General features: G+C 48.2%; 3 non-coding genes across 3 annotated transcripts; all 3 read right to left on the bottom strand.

Annotated features, from left to right (window-relative positions):
* Positions 1-2,130: 2,130 nt before the first annotated feature.
* Positions 2,131-2,203, bottom strand: trnaf-gaa (transfer RNA phenylalanine (anticodon GAA)). Its single transcript has one exon. It is a non-coding gene; the product is annotated as a tRNA-Phe (tRNA).
* A 3,346-nt stretch (positions 2,204-5,549) lies between these two features.
* On the bottom strand, positions 5,550-5,622 carry trnaf-gaa (transfer RNA phenylalanine (anticodon GAA)). The gene has a single exon. It is a non-coding gene; the product is annotated as a tRNA-Phe (tRNA).
* Positions 5,623-7,867: 2,245 nt separating this feature from the next.
* trnae-uuc (transfer RNA glutamic acid (anticodon UUC)) lies at positions 7,868-7,939 on the bottom strand. The gene has a single exon. It is a non-coding gene; the product is annotated as a tRNA-Glu (tRNA).
* Between the last annotated feature and the right edge of the window lie 7,211 nt (positions 7,940-15,150).

Below are 15,150 nucleotides of genomic sequence, written 5' to 3'. Positions count from 1 at the left end.
ATAGATAAGTGATCAATAACTCTCCGCAGTGTGATCCGCGCGCCTCCCGCGGTCTTGCTCTCTGATCCCGGCGCCCTGGCTGGTGTCTCTGACGTCACAGTGCTCTTTCTGACATATATAACATCTCCCAAAAAAAAAAAAACACACCGGGCATTGAAGAGAGGCGATTCATAACAGAATGTATAATATTTGTGTGCGTCAGCAGTGAAACTGCATGTTGATTGATGGAGGGCTGACCGGGTAATAACTGGTTACAGGTTAAATAATAAAGAGTTTGTTCGAGTGTCACATCTTCGTCCTGGGTTCTTAATTTTTACACTATACGTGTATGAGAAACAAGACAGTGTGTGTGTGTCCTGGTGATTCTGGGAGACAGATCGAACCTGGGCTAAAAGAGAGGGGGCTTAGCCCTCTTCCATTTGCAAGTTCAGAGTTGTACAACCCATTTGTATCTGCTAGACGGCGCAGTCGTCGTGCACAAAGAACACTTTGAAAAGCGTCAAAAGCAACTCATTCCGAGTTGGTCGTTTGTGTTTCTGAAATGCTGAATTGCTGCAAAATGCTGAAATGATCTCACGGCTCCTCGGTCGTCATTTCTGCTCCGTAAAGGAATCACAGCACGCGTCGGCTTCCAGCACGCTGGGTCGGGACACGATGCCGGGGGTCGGAGAGAGCGATGTCTTCCTCGTTAGTATAGTGGGGAGTATCCCTGCCTGTCACGCGGGAGACCGGGGTTTGATTCCCTGATGGGGAGTTGCTCTTCTTCTACCTCCTTAGAGAAAAGACTGCCTTTCACTTCTCTGTTTTCTTTCACAGCGTCGTGCACCTTTTCATTGCTCTCGCTTTCAGAGCCTCCGCACGGCACACGACTCGACATCAGGAAGCACATTGAAGTGAAAGCAGGAAGCGCTGCGACATACACTGTGCAGATCCCGCAGATCCTGCAGTTTTGCATGTTCGAGTAGTTTTCATGCGGCTCCTTCGTACACGGTGCTGATCTTTTGGAAAGCAGGAGGCAAAACCGACACGTTCTAATACCGGGAGTCAAACCCGGGCCGCCTGGGTAAAAACCAGGAATCCTAACCGCTAGACCATATGGCAGCGAACAGCCATGCTGTTCCCGGCATCATGCAAGCAAACTACATAAATATGAGAAAACACGCAAGAGAGTTGTCACTCAGAGTGTCGAAGGGTCGATGTATACTGGGGCTCAGTTGAAATGCAACGTCAGGACTTTTCCGAATTATGTCACACGAAGAAAGCACAGCCTTTTCCGCATTGCCACGTGTGTATCGGTAACTTGCCGTGATCGTATAGTGGTCAGTACTTTGCGTTGTGGCCGCAACAACCCCGGTTTGAATCCGGATCACGGCAGAATAGGGGCGTCTGCTTTTACTACTTGCACGAATGAAGGCAAAAAAAAGCCAATCGATGTGAACGAACGGCGCTTTACAGAGGAGTACTGCCTGACTGGATCGTTGATGAACGACAGAGGCCACTCCGACCTCTTCTCGGTTTTCTTTAATGACTTACTAAGGATCTTCTTCACATTCGCCCATGCAGGGGAAGCCAGTTACACGAAAGCAAACGCAGGAAAGTGCAATTCAAGCAGAGACCAGGAGGGACTTGTTTACACCGAGAGTGGTCGGAGAATGGAACGATGCGCCCAGCCCTGTTGCTGGAGCTGATTCTTGATGAGATCTTGGGCTCACTAAGAAGCCCCCGCTGGATGCTAATCTCTCTGTTTTTCTTGCAGGTCCTGCGCTGCTTTTGAGCCGACAGAGCTTGTCCTGGTCTGTCGGCACAGCCCAATTGCAAATGATCGGCTCCGCGTACAGAAGGAACGTGCGTTTGGTACAAGAGTGCAAGAAGGCACTGGAAATACATTGGGAACAAATGACCGGTCGCTCAATACCTCTGTGAAGTACAGGAGCATGCAAAATGAGGCTGCTTCCGCCCGGTCTCGAACCGGGAACCTTTCGCGTGTTAGGCGAACGTGATAGCAGCTACACTACGGAAACCTGCAGGGACCGCTGCTGGTGTCTCGCTTGCGTTTCGGGCTGAGAAAGGGACGCGTCACTTTAGGCAGGGGGCACTGGAGAGAGGAACAAAGGGCGCGATGAAAAAAAATGCCGAAACCTGGGATCGAACCAGGGACCTTTAGATCTTCAGTCTAACGCTCTCCCAACTGAGCTATTGCGGCGGTGCACAGAGCGCACTGCCACCTGCTCCAGCTTTCCTGTGTTGCGGCATGAGCGCACCAAGAGGAGCGGGAGAGTGTTGCAGGAACGTCACTCAGAAGGAAAGCCACCCAGCTGCGCCCTCTGAGCTCTGTCAAGCGCATCTTCCTCGCATGGACTCCTGCCTGTGACAGGCAGGAAACAATTAGCAAGAACAGAACAACACCCCATGGGTGTTTCATGACCACACCTTAGGTTGTGACACGTGCAGGTGTGAGGGGTTGCCGGGCTACTTTGGAGCAGAGCTTGGGCGGAGGGGGGGGCGGAAAAGTTGACAAAGAGGTGACACCTCAAGGTCTGCACGATCACAGCTCTCCGCCGCCCCAGGCTTCCGCTCGATAAGCTACTGGACACACCCACCCCTCCTCACACAGACCGTGGAAAAGCTCCCGAGTGGGAGGGCTCTCTCTTCCTCCCAGGAGCTCTTGGACACGACGCACAGACAGGGCGCGGGGAGCAGCCGCCTGCAAACACAGCTCCAGGCAGGACTCCGCTCCGCAGGAGCCGCAGAGCAGAGCAGAGGAGATGGGGGCAGCTTAGCTCCTGTGCAGAGACCGGAGCTGTTGTTGCTGCGGACGCTGTCTTTTCTGTTCTCGGGGTAGGAGTGAATGTTGAGTTGCCCTTAGAAATGAAGCAGAGCACTTCAACGGCACGGGTGTGTGTGCATGCGCCCTGGTGATTCTGGGAGACAGATCGAACCTGGGCTAAAAGAGAGGGGGCTTAGCCCTCTTCCATTTGCTAGTTCAAAGTTTTACAACCCATTTGTATCTGCTAGGCGGCGCAGTCGTCGTGCACAAAGAACGCTTTGAAAAGCGTCCAAAGCAAGTCATTCCAAGTTGGTCGTTTGTGTTTTCCGTTCAGACGCGAAATGCTGAAATGATCTCTCGGCTCCTCGGTTGTCATTTCTGCTCCGTAAAGGAATCACAGCACGCGTCGCCTTCCAGCACGCTGGGTCGGGATACGATGCCGGGGGTTGGAGCATGCGATGTCTTCCTCGTTAATATAGTGGCAAGTATCCCCGCCTGTCACGCGGGAGACTGGGGTTCGATTCCCTGACGGGGAGAAGAAAGCTTTTCTTTTACCTCCTTAGAGAAAGGACTGCCTTTCACTTCTCTGTTTTCTTTCACAGCGTCGTGCACCTTTTCATTGCTCTCACTTTCAGAGCCTCCGCACGGCACACGACTCGACATCAGGAAGCACATTGAAGTGAAAGCAGGAAGCGCTGCGACATGCACTGTGCAGATCCCGCCACACTAAGAGGTGAGTGGGTCTGTTCGATGCACAAAGAACGCTTTGATAAGCGTCAAAGGCAAGTCATTCCGAGTTGGTCATTTGTGTTTTCCGTTCAGACGCGAAATGCTGAAATGATCTCTCGGCTCCTCGGTTGTCATTTCTGCTCCGTAAAGGAATCACAGCACGCGTCGGCTTCCAGCACGGTGGGTCAGGACACGATGCCGGGGGTCGTAGAGAGCGATGTCTTCCTCGTTAGTATAGGACCTGTCACCTGTCCCCACATGTCACGCGGGAGACCGGGGTACATCAGGACGCGCATTGAAGTGAAAGCAGGATGCGCTGTGACAAGCACTGTGCAGATCCCGCCACACTAAGAGGTGAGTGGGTCTGTTCCATCACAGTGCTAGGCGAATCCCCAATCCCCTTTTGTGCCTGGCGACAAAAGACATCTGTTCCCGCCCGGTTTCGAACCGGGGACCTTTCACAGGTGAGGCGAACGTGATAACCACTACACTACGGAAACAGTGGTAAGAGGTGCCCAGCTGCCCAGTGCTGAGCTTCGCCAATGCGATTCAGCTGCTTCCAGTGCCTTTATTGGAGTGCGCTGATGGACCATGCTCTCTCTCCAGAGACCAGCACGCCTGTCATGGACGGAGCAGGAAAGGCGGCGCCACATTCTACAGCCCTCTCCACGCAATCGACGAAATCGGGCTACTGAAGTGGAGAAAATCGCCTCTCCAGAAAGTGCAAATATCATCTTGGAGAGTATAAATCCTATTGCCGAAGGTCAGCCCTGTCTACCAGAGTAACCCTCCCACCTCCTGCAGCGATGATCAGCTCGTCTCACACGCGAGAAGTTTCGGCTGGAAACAAGCGCCCCCTCTTCTCGCACGTTTTGCACGTTCGAGTAGTTTTCATGCGGCTCCTTCGTACACGGTGCTGATCTTTTGGAAAGCAGGAGGCAAAACTAACACGTTCTAATACCGGGAGTCAAACCCGGGCCGCCTGGGTAAAAACCAGGAATCCTAACCGCTAGACCATATGGCAGCGAACAGCCATGCTGTTCCCGGCATCATGCAAGCAAACTACATAAATATGAGAAAACACGCAAGAGAGTTGTCACTCAGAGTGTCGAAGGGTCGATGTATACTGGGGCTCAGTTGAAATGCAACGTCAGGACTTTTCCGAATTATGTCACACGAAGAAAGCACAGCCTTTTCCGCATTGCCACGTGTGTATCGGTAACTTGCCGTGATCGTATAGTGGTCAGTACTTTGCGTTGTGGCCGCAACAACCCCGGTTTGAATCCGGATCACGGCAGAATAGGGGCGTCTGCTTTTACTACTTGCACGAATGAAGGCAAAAAAAAGCCAATCGATGTGAACGAACGGCGCTTTACAGAGGAGTACTGCCTGACTGGATCGTTGATGAACGACAGAGGCCACTCCGACCTCTTCTCGGTTTTCTTTAATGACTTACTAAGGATCTTCTTCACATTCGCCCATGCAGGGGAAGCCAGTTACACGAAAGCAAACGCAGGAAAGTGCAATTCAAGCAGAGACCAGGAGGGACTTGTTTACACCGAGAGTGGTCGGAGAATGGAACGATGCGCCCAGCCCTGTTGCTGGAGCTGATTCTTGATGAGATCTTGGGCTCACTAAGAAGCCCCCGCTGGATGCTAATCTCTCTGTTTTTCTTGCAGGTCCTGCGCTGCTTTTGAGCCGACAGAGCTTGTCCTGGTCTGTCGGCACAGCCCAATTGCAAATGATCGGCTCCGCGTACAGAAGGAACGTGCGTTTGGTACAAGAGTGCAAGAAGGCACTGGAAATACATTGGGAACAAATGACCGGTCGCTCAATACCTCTGTGAAGTACAGGAGCATGCAAAATGAGGCTGCTTCCGCCCGGTCTCGAACCGGGAACCTTTCGCGTGTTAGGCAAACGTGATAGCAGCTACACTACGGAAACCTGCAGGGACCGCTGCTGGTGTCTCGCTTGCGTTTCGGGCTGAGAAAGGGACGCGTCACTTTAGGCAGGGGGCACTGGAGAGAGGAACAAAGGGCGCGATGAAAAAAAATGCCGAAACCTGGGATCGAACCAGGGACCTTTAGATCTTCAGTCTAACGCTCTCCCAACTGAGCTATTGCGGCGGTGCACAGAGCGCACTGCCACCTGCTCCAGCTTTCCTGTGTTGCGGCATGAGCGCACCAAGAGGAGCGGGAGAGTGTTGCAGGAACGTCACTCAGAAGGAAAGCCACCCAGCTGCGCCCTCTGAGCTCTGTCAAGCGCATCTTCCTCGCATGGACTCCTGCCTGTGACAGGCAGGAAACAATTAGCAAGAACAGAACAACACCCCATGGGTGTTTCATGACCACACCTTAGGTTGTGACACGTGCAGGTGTGAGGGGTTGCCGGGCTACTTTGGAGCAGAGCTTGGGCGGAGGGGGGGGCGGAAAAGTTGACAAAGAGGTGACACCTCAAGGTCTGCACGATCACAGCTCTCCGCCGCCCCAGGCTTCCGCTCGATAAGCTACTGGACACACCCACCCCTCCTCACACAGACCGTGGAAAAGCTCCCGAGTGGGAGGGCTCTCTCTTCCTCCCAGGAGCTCTTGGACACGACGCACAGACAGGGCGCGGGGAGCAGCCGCCTGCAAACACAGCTCCAGGCAGGACTCCGCTCCGCAGGAGCCGCAGAGCAGAGCAGAGGAGATGGGGGCAGCTTAGCTCCTGTGCAGAGACCGGAGCTGTTGTTGCTGCGGACGCTGTCTTTTCTGTTCTCGGGGTAGGAGTGAATGTTGAGTTGCCCTTAGAAATGAAGCAGAGCACTTCAACGGCACGGGTGTGTGTGCATGCGCCCTGGTGATTCTGGGAGACAGATCGAACCTGGGCTAAAAGAGAGGGGGCTTAGCCCTCTTCCATTTGCTAGTTCAAAGTTTTACAACCCATTTGTATCTGCTAGGCGGCGCAGTCGTCGTGCACAAAGAACGCTTTGAAAAGCGTCCAAAGCAAGTCATTCCAAGTTGGTCGTTTGTGTTTTCCGTTCAGACGCGAAATGCTGAAATGATCTCTCGGCTCCTCGGTTGTCATTTCTGCTCCGTAAAGGAATCACAGCACGCGTCGCCTTCCAGCACGCTGGGTCGGGATACGATGCCGGGGGTTGGAGCATGCGATGTCTTCCTCGTTAATATAGTGGCAAGTATCCCCGCCTGTCACGCGGGAGACTGGGGTTCGATTCCCTGACGGGGAGAAGAAAGCTTTTCTTTTACCTCCTTAGAGAAAGGACTGCCTTTCACTTCTCTGTTTTCTTTCAGAGCGTCGTGCACCTTTTCATTGCTCTCACTTTCAGAGCCTCCGCACGGCACACGACTCGACATCAGGAAGCACATTGAAGTGAAAGCAGGAAGCGCTGCGACATGCACTGTGCAGATCCCGCCACACTAAGAGGTGAGTGGGTCTGTTCGATGCACAAAGAACGCTTTGATAAGCGTCAAAGGCAAGTCATTCCGAGTTGGTCATTTGTGTTTTCCGTTCAGACGCGAAATGCTGAAATGATCTCTCGGCTCCTCGGTTGTCATTTCTGCTCCGTAAAGGAATCACAGCACGCGTCGGCTTCCAGCACGGTGGGTCAGGACACGATGCCGGGGGTCGTAGAGAGCGATGTCTTCCTCGTTAGTATAGGACCTGTCACCTGTCCCCACATGTCACGCGGGAGACCGGGGTACATCAGGACGCGCATTGAAGTGAAAGCAGGATGCGCTGTGACAAGCACTGTGCAGATCCCGCCACACTAAGAGGTGAGTGGGTCTGTTCCATCACAGTGCTAGGCGAATCCCCAATCCCCTTTTGTGCCTGGCGACAAAAGACATCTGTTCCCGCCCGGTTTCGAACCGGGGACCTTTCACAGGTGAGGCGAACGTGATAACCACTACACTACGGAAACAGTGGTAAGAGGTGCCCAGCTGCCCAGTGCTGAGCTTCGCCAATGCGATTCAGCTGCTTCCAGTGCCTTTATTGGAGTGCGCTGATGGACCATGCTCTCTCTCCAGAGACCAGCACGCCTGTCATGGACGGAGCAGGAAAGGCGGCGCCACATTCTACAGCCCTCTCCACGCAATCGACGAAATCGGGCTACTGAAGTGGAGAAAATCGCCTCTCCAGAAAGTGCAAATATCATCTTGGAGAGTATAAATCCTATTGCCGAAGGTCAGCCCTGTCTACCAGAGTAACCCTCCCACCTCCTGCAGCGATGATCAGCTCGTCTCACACGCGAGAAGTTTCGGCTGGAAACAAGCGCCCCCTCTTCTCGCACGTTTTGCACGTTCGAGTAGTTTTCATGCGGCTCCTTCGTACACGGTGCTGATCTTTTGGAAAGCAGGAGGCAAAACTAACACGTTCCCATACCGGGAGTCGAACCCGGGCCGCCTGGGTGAAAACCAGGAATCCTAACCGCTAGACCATATGGGAGCACACCAGCCTGCTGTTCCGGGCATCATGCAAGCAAACTACATAAATATGAGAAAACACGCAAGAGAGTTGTCACTCAGAGTGTCGAAGGGTCGATGTATACTGGGGCTCAGTTGAAATGCAACGTCAGGACTTTCCCGAATTATGTCACACGAAGAGAGCACAGCCTTTTCCGCCCTGCCACGTGTGTATCGGTAACTCGCCGTGATCTTATAGGGGTCAGTACTTTGTGTTGTGGCCGTCCTGATGTACCCCGGTCTCCCGCGTGACAGGTGGGGATACTCGCCACTATACTAACGAGAGAGACATCGCTCTCTGCTTAGTGTGCAAAACACTTACTTGCAGCATTGTGGGTGCTGTGGTTTAAATGCTATTGGTTTGTGAACAGAATACCCCTATCCCAGTGCATTGTGCCACATTAAATAAACGCACGAGAAAAAGAGATTCAGAACGCAAAGCTGTGTCAGTGTTCTGTGTAAAAAATCGGTTTGAACATCATGGGAGCTGTTTTTAATAAGCTGCTGAGTAAAGAATATTTTAATCTTCCTGCTGTCAGTAGTATTGTGAATATAGTTGACTCTTACCTGAATGAAAACAGGATGTAAAGGAAAGGTTTCAGAAATCAAACAAAGCTTTATTCCCATGCTTACAGCCTGAGTAATTGGAGACTGCACTAATCTTTTGCCTATGGTCATATATGTGTTTTTCGCATGAAGCCGTATTGAACAGTATTTCTCGCGTTGTGAACTTGTGTATACAGCGGTCCCCTGGGTTCCAGTTCGTGCGTAATTACACATCGATGAAAAACCGGAGGTTTAAAAAAAGATAATTAGCTCACTGATACTTTGATGTAGAGGCTGTGGAAATATCCACATGTCGTGGTCTTTAAAATGCATTTGGTTTGAAGGCGTTCTGTGCTTCCGTTGCTTCCGTTGCGAAGATATGGACAAAAGAATATTCGTGCTTGGTCAAAAAAATGTCATAAAAATGAAACAGTAAAGGCTGAGAAAGCATTCACAATGTATTTTATACACAAAGCAAGTATTCTCACGATTCTAAGAGGTTTCGTGTAAACGCTACAGTCGTGCCAAAATCGTTTTCGAACTTCAAGCTAACTTTACCCCGGTCTGGTACCATAGGTCACGTAGCTTAAAATCCCAGTCATGTTTTTTTTCCTATCTTGTGGTACATAACGTACAATTTCGGACTATCACAAAGGGCTTGATTTTGTTAAATGCATGTATTCATTTCCTTTCTGGAAAACTTGTATTTCAAGAAATTCACACAGCTTGCGAGAAATGAAATTCAATTCTTGATTATCAGTGCAGAAGAAATAGTGCCAGCTGGCAAAAAAAAATTTTAACCTGAAAGTTGTGATGTGAGAGATGGACCCACCATTCTGTCTGTGTGGCGTGTTCAGTTGTTCACTGAAAGGTTGGTGGTTTGAGTCCACCCAGGGACGGGTTTCTTTTGCGATGTAAACATTGTCTTCGCAAAGGTCGATTGGATTGCTCAGCGAAACCTTAACCATTTTAATATTTGCAGGAAATGCGAGTGCTTAACAGGTGTCAGAATCACCGGGAAATGTCCAATTACTGTATGCCCAACGTCGCAACTCCCCAGAAAACCATATTCACCCAAGAAAAAGTCGTCGTCATTTATACCCCCGTTGCATCCTCTGCTGAAATATTTTAAAAATACAATGCAGATTTGTTTAAGAACTTGCAAGCATTATTACATATTTTGAAATATTTACCTTAATTTTAAACATAAATACTGTACAATCTATTGTAATTTTGTTGTACTATTAAAATATGTGAGCTGAGGATGCAAAGGGGTGAAAGGGAAAGGTCAGAGGGTGTAGTAACACCAAGGTTAGGATTGGTGGAGGTGATAAGGGTGTTGATGGTTTTTCTCTGTAGAGGATTTTGAGTTTTTTATCCTTCTCTGAAGTGAGAAACTGGAAGAGTTGGGAGTTGAGGGATCTGATGAGGTTAGTTATGAAAGGAAGTTGATATGGAGCTGTTAGCCGTAAAAACTCCTTAATGTCTTTGATGTTGTCATCAGCGATAAACTGCACTCAGCAAAGATAAAAAGAAAATTATCTTTGCTTACTGCCCTGTCTTTCTCACACCTGAAGAAGGCTCCACAGCCGAAACATTGTAATTCTTTTCTTCTCTTTTCACCGTGAATAGTCCTTTACTTGTTCCTTTGCAGCCTACGCATGCTGACGCAGCTACCCACCCGATATCTAACATCACAACTATGAATGTCCACTTTGGGTATTTTTTCCATGCTTATTTATTATTATTATTTATTCTGTCATTGAAGCATATTTTATGTCATACTGAAGTGTCATAATCACTGAAAAAATATTTTTTTCATTTAGAAAGTCATCCTCGGTTAACCATATATTCTCATATGCCATGTTCTGAATGTCCCATTTAAAACTGCTATATTAAAATTAAGACTTTTTATGATCAGAAGGCAAGGTTGTGGTAAATATGCATAAAGTGCAAGTGAACTTATGTTTTGCCTTTGTCTTCTTATTGTGAGTTTTGAAAATTGGTTTTCGATTTTCTGAAATTTGTTTCACACAAAAATGCAATTTGGATAATCACTACTTACATATTCCCATTTACTGAGGATAAATACAGCAATCCATCCTGATTAGTACTTTTAAAAATTACTGTAGAGAGCCATCAGAAAGGGAATGAAAACTTGCATTAAACAAAATCAAGCTGCATGTAATCATCCATAGTGATACATTTTGTAGAAAGACACTGCTGGGATTTGAACGCAGAATCTCCTGTTTAATAGGAAAACACTTTAACCAAATCAGCCAAGATGCTGTCAGAGTATTAACATCAGGTCTGCGTCAGTGATTACAGCTGACTATCGCTGGAGGACAGTTCACTGTGAACAAGTCAGCCTGCATAAAGAGGGGGAAGAGACTGACCTCTGTGATGCACTATAGAGTTACACTAACCTTCTATCCAACTGTTCTATGCTGCATTCTATCCTAGTGGTAAATATTGGTTTCCGTGCGTGTAATATTCCTTTTTTTGTCAAATATTTTCAAGCACAAATTTTGCTGTTGAAAATAAGCCTTGTGGTTTTCAATGTTATGATCCTTTTCCCCCAGTGTCACCCAAATTGATACATTGTGCTTTGGCAATTCTTCAGGCTATATTGTTTAGAGGAGCTCAGTTGAATTAGTTTGCGTATATAAAGTATTTCTTTTCCCTTTAATCCTTTAAAACATATTACATTTTCAAAACATTGTATATTTCTTCCTACTAATTGTAGCGGCAATGCTTGTTAATAAGACAGAATTAAGTGTTGCTGTGCTTTCCCAAATGAGGCCCCATCTCTCTCTTCAAGCTATTCATGCAGGCTGATTTAAAGATGTCTTCTTTTGATAAGAGACAGCTCCCAAATGGGGATGCATTTAGCTAAGCTTAGCTATCATGATCAATGGGCATCCATTGGCGCCTATCTGTCTAGGGAGTGCCAGATGGACATCTGGACTGCATTCCTAAGTGTCAGGAGTAAGTGACTCATATCTCACCTTGATCAACCAATCAGGGACTGGTAGGGCCGAGTAACCCACGTGGGACTCTGATGCCCATGAAACTTTCATCCAATGAACGAGCTGAAGTTCCTCCAGGTAAAAACAGGCAACACAGAGCTCCAAGACTATTCTAAAGGGAATTCAAAGGAGAATTCCAGGGGTGTGAGACAATTCCAGGGCGGGACGGCCCAGGAGCAGAAAGGCTCCCAAGGGCAGGACATTCTCACAGCGCGCCTCCTGACCATCCTGAGACTCAGCCTGGACCACCACGGAACGGCCAGTGTGTCCGAGTGCCAAAACTTTGCTTTGTTCTAAGAGTCAAGAGCGGAGGTTGCCAGAGAGTAACCAGAGGATCCACCCGAGGTTAGCATCAGCAGCAAGCCTCGTGAAAAGGTCAGAACTGTGGACAGCTGAATCACTATTCAGAACTAGCGCTTCATCAGGAACGAACTGGTCTTCTTCCTGACCTGCTGGGACCCACAGTCATCTTTTCTCCTGTGCACAAACTTCGCTAGTTTCAGCCAAAACGAACTAGCCAGTTTTCAGAGAGCATCAGCAGCGCACCGTCGCAAGCCGCACAGCACAGCCTGGCACGGAGCCAGAGAGTGTGGATTGGACAGCAACAAGCTTGCAACTGCTTGTGCCCGCAGGAGATCTGAATCCCCAGAGATCGGATGAGTATTCAACTTCACTGCATTACTGCTCGAGAATTCAATTGTTATCCCAACCAGTTGATATCAATTTCATTCCTAAGAGTTATGTACTTGTTTTGAGTATCTAATGTAGAAGTTGTAACCAAGTTCAATTACGAAATGGCCTAAATGAATGATATACCGAACGTATGTCCTCTTGATATGTGTAACTCTTTGTAACTGAATGAATATATATTTTTTGTATTCTGATAACCCTTACAATAAGATCTGTTAGGTTTACATGCATATTATATATATTAATTAATGTATCCTCGTGTATTAGTACCTGTGTGTGCGTTGTTTGAGTTATATTGCATGGTTGGATTCTGAGACCATTAAAAGAATCAATTTTGTGATTAACTGCCACAATTAATAATTGTCCCAGTAAATGCCCAAACCCCTACAGAACTGGTGCCTCGTGAGAGCACACTACAACAGTGTGTGATCTCCTGTCCCAGCCTGAGGAACAGACAGTGAGCCTGTCTCTCAATAATAATAATACAGTGTGTGATCTTCTGTCCCAGCATGAGGAACAGACAGTGAGCCTGTCTCTCAATTATAATAATACAGTGCATGATCTCCGGTCTCAGCCTGAGGAACAGACAGTGAGCCTGTCTCTCAATAATAATAATACAGTGCGTGATCTCCTATCCCAGCCTGAAGAACAGACAGTGATCCTGTCTCTCAATAATAATAATACAGTGTGTGATCTCCTGTCCCAGCCTGAGGAGCTGACAGGGAGTCTGTCTCTCAGTAATAATAATCAACTGTGGGATCTCCTGTCGCAGTCTGAGGAACAAATAGTGAGCCTGTCTCTCAATAATAATAATAAAGTGTGTGATCTCCTGTCCCAGCCTGGGGAACACTGAGCCTGTCTCTCAATAATAATAGTACAGTGTGATCTACTGTCCCAGCCTGAGGAACAGTGAGTTTATCTGTCAATAATAATAATTCAATGTGATCTCCTGTCCCAGCCTGAGGAACAGTGAGCTTGTCTCTCAATAATAATAGAACAGTGTGTGATCTCCAGTCCAAGCCTGAGGAAAAGTGAGCTTGTCTCTCAATAATAATACAGTGTGATCTACTGTCCCAGCCTCAGGAACATTGAGCCTGTCTCTCAATAATAAAAATACAGTGTGTGATCTTGTGTCCCAGTCTGAGGAACAGACAGTGAGCCTGTATCTCAGTAATAATAATAATAATAATACAGTGTGTTACCTCCTGTCCCAGCCTGAGGAAGAGACAGTGAGCCTGCCTCTCAATATTAATAATACAGTGTGTGATCTCCTGTCCCAGCCTGGGGAACAGAGAGTAAACCTATCTCTCAATAATAATAATCCAGTGTGTGAGCTCCTTTCTTAGCCTGAGGAACAGACAGTGATCCTGTCTCTCAATAATAATAATCCAGTGTGGGATGTCCTGTCCCAGTCTGAGGAACAAAAAGTGTGCTTGTCTCTCAATAATAATAGATCAGTGTGTGATCTCCTGTCCCAGCCTGGGGAGCACTGAGGCTGTATCTCAATAATAATAATACAGTGTGTCATCTCCTGTTCCAGCCTGAGGAACAGTGAGATTGTCTCTCAAAAATAATAATACAGTGTGATCTCCTGCCCCAGCCTGAAGAACAGACAGTGAGCCTGTCTCTCAATAATAATAATAGAGTTTGTGATCTCCTGTCCCAGCCTGAGGAAAAGATGGTGAACCTGTCTCTCAATAATAATAATAATAATACAGTGTGTGACCTCCTTTCCCAGCCTTAGGAAGAGACAGTGAGCCTGTCTCTCAATAATAATGATACAGTGTGGGATCTCCTGCCCCAGCCTGGGGAACAGACAGTAAACCTGTCTCTCAATAATAATAATCCAGTGTGTGATCTCCTGTTTTAGCCTGAGGAACAGACAGTGATCCTGTCTCTCAATAATAATACTCCAGTGTGGAATGTCCTATCCCAGTGTAGCGGCAATGCTTGTTAATAAGACAGAATTCAGTGTTTCTGTGCTTTCCCAAATGAGGCCTCATCTCTCTGTTCATCTCTGTGGTGCAGCCACAGAGAAACTATTCATGCAGGCTGATTTAAAGATCTTTTCTTTTGATAAGGGACAGCTCCCAAAGGTGGATACACTTAGCTAAGCCTGGCTATCATGATCAATGGGCATCCATTGGCGCCTATCTGTCTAGGGAGTGCCAGATGGACATCTGGACTGCATTCCTAAGTGTCAGGAGTAAGTGACTCATATCTCACCTTGATCAACCAATCAGGGACTGGTAGGGCCGAGTAACCCACGTGGGAATCTGATGCCCATGGAACTTTCAGCCAATCAACAAGCTGAAGTTCCTCCAGGTAAAAACAGGCAACACAGAGAGCCTGTAGTGTAGAATTCTGTGGACTTTTCTAAGGGGAATTCAAAGGAGAATTCCAGGGCAGGACGGCCCAGGAGCAGAAGGCTGCCAAGGGCAGGACATTCTCGCAGTACGCCTCCTGACCATCCTGAGACTCTGCCCGGACAACCACGGAACGGCCAGTGTGTCCGAGTGCCAGAACTTTCCTTTGTTCTAAGAGTCTAGAGTGGAGGTTGCCAGAGAGTAACCAGAAGATCCACCCGAGGTTAGCACCAGCAGCAGGCCTCGTGAACAGGTCGGAACCGTGGACAGCTGTATCACTATTCAGAACTAGCTCTTCATCAGGAACGAACCGGTCCTCTTCCTGACTTGCTGGGACTCACAGTCATCTTTTCTCCTGTGTGCAAACTTTGCTAGTTAAAGCCAACACTAACTAGCCGTTCAGTGAGCATCAGCAGCGCACCATCGCAAGCAGCACAGCACAGCCTGGCACCTAGCCAGACAGCGCGGATTGGACAGCAACAGCCTGCAACTGTTTCTTTGACCCCGCAGGAGATCTGAATCCCCAGAGATTGGATGAGTATTCAACTTCAATGCATTACAGC

Source organism: Lepisosteus platostomus, chromosome 5, assembly GCF_059453375.1.
Source record: "Lepisosteus platostomus isolate fLepPlt1 chromosome 5, fLepPlt1.hap1, whole genome shotgun sequence".
Taxonomy (NCBI): Eukaryota; Metazoa; Chordata; class Actinopteri; order Semionotiformes; family Lepisosteidae; genus Lepisosteus; species Lepisosteus platostomus.
This window is presented reverse-complemented; position numbering and strand designations above follow the sequence as displayed.